Genomic DNA, 4605 nt, shown 5'->3' on the forward strand with positions numbered 1-4605 from the left:
CCACAATGGAATTCTATGCCTCCATCAGAAAGAATGACATTGCCCCATTTGTTAGGAAATGGAAAGACTTGGAAAAAATTATATTAAGTGAAGTAAGCCAGGCCCAAAGAAACATAGGTCCCATGGTTTCCCTTATTTACAATAACTAGTATATGTCTGAGTCAAGCAGAAAAGGTCAGATAAGTTGATGTTAGGGAAATGAACCCTAAGATATGTATTCAAATATTTTTTTCTTTCATGCGATTGTTTCTAACACATTTATAAGATTATTTCTTTGTTGCTTTGTATGTCCCTCCCCCACAGTATAACCCCTGCTTTCACTGTATTTGACGTCGGTATAATTTGTGGAGGGGAAGGGAAAAAACAAATCATTTGAATAGGGATACAGGTGGACCCATTGCAACAATGAGATGTACAAGTCATTATGTTGAAACCGAACTTTACAACTTTGGTGGGGGGTGGGGGAAGGATTGGGTGGGGGGAGGGGGGAGTATGGGAAGGGATGGGAAAAGGAAACAAAGGAAGAGGCTACAATGCTTGATAAGAAATGTACTCATTATTTTGCCCATGTAATTGTAACCCCTCTGTACAATATTTTCACAATAAAAAAAAGGAAATGGTCATTACCAAGGCTTATAGAATGCAGTTTCTAATTTGTTGTGGACATGACCATAAAAATATGTCCCACTAGGTTTTCATTATATATGCTACTTTGTTAGCAATCAGCCTATTGGGAACACTTTTAAAAATAAAAAAAGAAAAAAGAAAGAAATGATGGTCAGGGTACAAACCATAGTATACCTGCCTGTCCAGCTTAAGGTCCTGAGTTCAAATTGTAGCACTGCCAGAAAAAAAAAGTAAGTGGGTATAAAAATGCTAGAAATCCCTTAACATTATGAACTTAATGAACAACACAACTGAGGATGGTAGCATATGTCTGTATGTGAACACTTAGAAGACTGTAGCAGGAGGCATATGTCTCAAAACAAGCAAACAAACAGGAAGGGGAGGGAGGGAGGGAAGGAAGGAAGGAAGGAAGGAAGGAACAAGAGAGCAGGGGATGTGGGTGAGGTGGTAGAGTGTCTACTTAGGTACCCAAGTCCAAACCCCAGTACAACTTTCCCCAAAAAGAAAGACATGTGATGACTTCTTAATGTTCCCTTGATCCCCGCTCCAGCCATCTCTCCCCAGCATCCCTGTTCCTTGAAGAGAGGTAAAGCAGCTCAGAATGGCCTGGCCCAGAGTCTTCCTCCTCTGCTCAACCCACTGATTCTAGACAAAATCCTCTCCCTACTTTGACCACCCTACCCAAAGGAGCCTGAACTTCCTCCAACCTGGCTCAGCTATGGTTTGGATCTGCAATGTCCCCCAAAGACTCCTGTGTGGAAGGCACGGTCCCCAGATGGTGATTCTACTGGGAGATGACACTTTAGGAGGTGAAGTGAAGGAAAGAAACCACAAAAGGGGGGTTCTTGAACAGCAAACTTTCTTCCTCCTCCTGTTTATTGAGGCTCTAATATGTTGCAGATTCTGCAAATAGGAACAGATTGGGTCAGATTAATCCACTGATTTGTCCCAAGCCCCCCTCCCTCCTCTCCCTCTCTCTCTCTCTCTCTCTCTCTCTCTCTCTCTCTCTCTCTCTCTGTCTCTTTCTCTCTCTCTGTCTTTCATGGGCAGCAAAGCCAGGACTCAAAGCTGAGGTTGCCTCCTGCCAGGGCTTGCTCTCTCTTGCCTGCCTACAAGCTGTGGTTCTGAGCAGAGTGGTGGAATTCTAGAACTGGAAAGGGCCTGGGAGGTCATGAAGCATAAGGCACCGGGTGTCCTGGGAAGTCAGAAGTTTGGAGGCTAAAACTCCCTGCAGACAGTGTGAAACTGATCCCTTTCCTGTACCTTTGAACAGACAGGGCTTCCGGCTCAGCCGTGGCCCCTGGGTGAGTCTCAGCGCAGGTCTGCTCTGCTACCTTTCTCTCATTTGTAAACGAGACCCGGCTTCGCCCCCACCACCCCGCTTCATGGGTGGTGCACTGAAGATCATCATATCTGCAAAACGCGCTGAGCACATCAAAGACCACACTGTGTAAAAGCTGCATTACTGTACGCACTCCCATAGGAAGCCTCTCCAGGACCCTGTGATGCATAAATATTTCATTGACTCAACCCAGCCAAAGACATTCAAACTCAGAGGCAAGCTACGGCCACGGACCGCAAAGAGGTCAGAAAGCAATGCACCCGGAATCCAAACTACTGCTCTCTTCCCAACACGGATGGAGTTCAACTTGCTCATTTTTTTAGACATAATTTTATATATTTTTTTTACATTGTAAATTTTAGAGTCAGAAAGGATCTGAAAATAATTCCTGGGCTCTCTGTTGAAATCAGAGAATAGGATTTGTCCTGACATGTGAGAAAACAAGAGGAAAAAAATATATGCCACATTTTTAAGGAATCCAAAACCCTAAAATATTTAAGTCTCTCTCCTAAACTCACAGATCTATTTTTGTAATTGAAGTTATTATTTAACTTCAGTTCGTTCCTGAGGCACCAAACAGATTCTTTACATCACTTGCAGAAGGAATAACTCAAATTGATTGTTACATTAATTATACCATTAGTAAGATGTCTTACTTTATTGGATATGTTCTATTTAAATCAAATTAACTACATTTTTTGTATAAATCCAGAAAATTTTTCTATCCTCAATCAGAAAAATTCCTGAGGTGATGGATAGTTGGTAGTACTTTCCAAGATGAGTGTTCTTCAACAAAATTTACGAGTGTACATGCGAATCATTTGTGAAAATTACCTAACACTAGAAAATTCTAATTATTACTTCAGAACTCTGAAATCATAATACAACAATGAATCCAAAAGATGCTAAGAAATTAAAACAACAGCGTTTTCTAGAATGTGTAACTCAGAGCTACAATTAGGCTGTTTAATTGTTCAGTCTCAGTCATGTTTCCAACCTTAACTCTGCTGACTCAAAAAAAAAAAACAACAACAAAACAAAACCAGGAAGAACTGAAAGAGATGAGTTGTCCTTCACCCCCAGGTTTTGGTTCTGTAGCAGATGTGGTGGGGCACTTAGAAAGCAACATTAATTATCATGATCATTAAAACAGAAAAAAAAATCCTTATAGAAAAAGTAGATGTTTGCCTGTAATATTCTATTTGACCAGCATGGGCACTGAAACTAGGGCACCACTTTGATCTTCATAATTAGAAACACGTGAAAAATTCTACAATGTTTTATTCTGAACACAATTGTCCTACCAATGCACTGGTCACCTGTTGTATTCTTGAAATCACTGCTGTCTTTGATCTTCCAAGCACGCAGGGTGCCTTGTGTATTCTATTAGAAGTTAGCTGTACATCTGCTCTCGGGTTTGTGATCAAATTTGTCACCACCAAGGGGTTCATGATCAAATCAAAGATAACTTTTTAGGACATGGATGAGATTTCACATTTAAGTCCCAAGTTAACTCAGAACTGCATGTATGAATTTAATAGCACCCTGTAGGCCTGTGAAATACCGCTTCATCCAGGATGTAGAAAAAAAACTGTCTCATGTTCTCATGGCTCTCATCCTGGACTTTGGCCAATATAAAGAAAGTCATATATTCACAAAGACATGCTAAGTTCACACCAGGCCCATCAAATTTGCTGATTTTATTACTTCTGAAAACATACCATCCTCATTCATTATGCAAATAATTACTGAGAATCTACGCCGTGCCCTTTAATGTTCACAGTGATAGAGATAAAATATACGTGTTGGGTTTTTTTGAGATACCTGAGGGAAACCTCTTAAAGGGGAAAGACTTATCTTGTGCCGGGGCTTTGGAGGTCTCAGCCCAGGGTGTCTTGGCGCTGTTGCTTTGGACATAAGATGAAGCATGATCTCATGGCAGAAAGTGTGTGATTGAAGGGAGCTGCTTAACTCATGGTAGCCAGGAAGCAGAGAGTGCAAGAAAGAAGAAGGGTCCTGGAACAAGATATACCCTTCAAAACCATGATCACAGTTCACCCACTTCCTCCTCATGGCCTTACCTCCTAATACTCTAGTAGGCAATGAATCCATCTATCCATCAATGAAAATGGCACCTTCATGAGCCATTCACCTCTTAGTGGCTCTAAGTCTTCCACACATGAGCCTTTTGTGGAGGCCACGCCATAACCAGACCATGACAAGGCATGAACTTCCTTCCCACAGGGGCACAGCCCATGAGTCACCATACAGACAATGAGCCTCATGACTTGGATGTGGTTTCTCCCTTCTGAAACCCATGCTGGCATTTGATCTCCAGTGCCACAAGTGGAGGGATATTTGTGCCACAGAGGCTCTTCTCACGACAGTATTCATGCCACCATCAGGAATGGCTGGATTTTTGTGGGAGCCAGCTCTCACTTTCCAGTTCATAAGACTGGACTCCACCATGCCGGCATGGGCGCCATGTTGTAAAGCAAGGCCCCTCCTAGACTGGCTCTTTTAGACACATGGACCCGTCCTTCCCATCTTCCTCCACATTATCATGTCCCATGAGGTGCTTTCTTTCTTTTTTTTTTTTTGGGGGGGGGGGTGTCCGGTCGTGGGGCCTGAACTCT

At 42.3% G+C, this 4605-nt stretch overlaps 1 non-coding gene across 1 annotated transcript; it reads left to right on the forward strand.

Annotated features, from left to right (window-relative positions):
• Positions 1-617: 617 nt before the first annotated feature.
• LOC122122895 lies at positions 618-742 on the forward strand. The gene has a single exon (XR_006150212.1). It is a non-coding gene; the product is annotated as a small nucleolar RNA SNORA32 (small nucleolar RNA).
• The last annotated feature ends 3863 nt before the right edge of the window (positions 743-4605 follow it).

The sequence above is a fragment of the Dipodomys spectabilis genome, unplaced genomic scaffold, assembly GCF_019054845.1.
Source record: "Dipodomys spectabilis isolate Male_0828 unplaced genomic scaffold, ASM1905484v1 ptg000215l, whole genome shotgun sequence".
NCBI lineage: Eukaryota > Metazoa > Chordata > Mammalia > Rodentia > Heteromyidae > Dipodomys > Dipodomys spectabilis.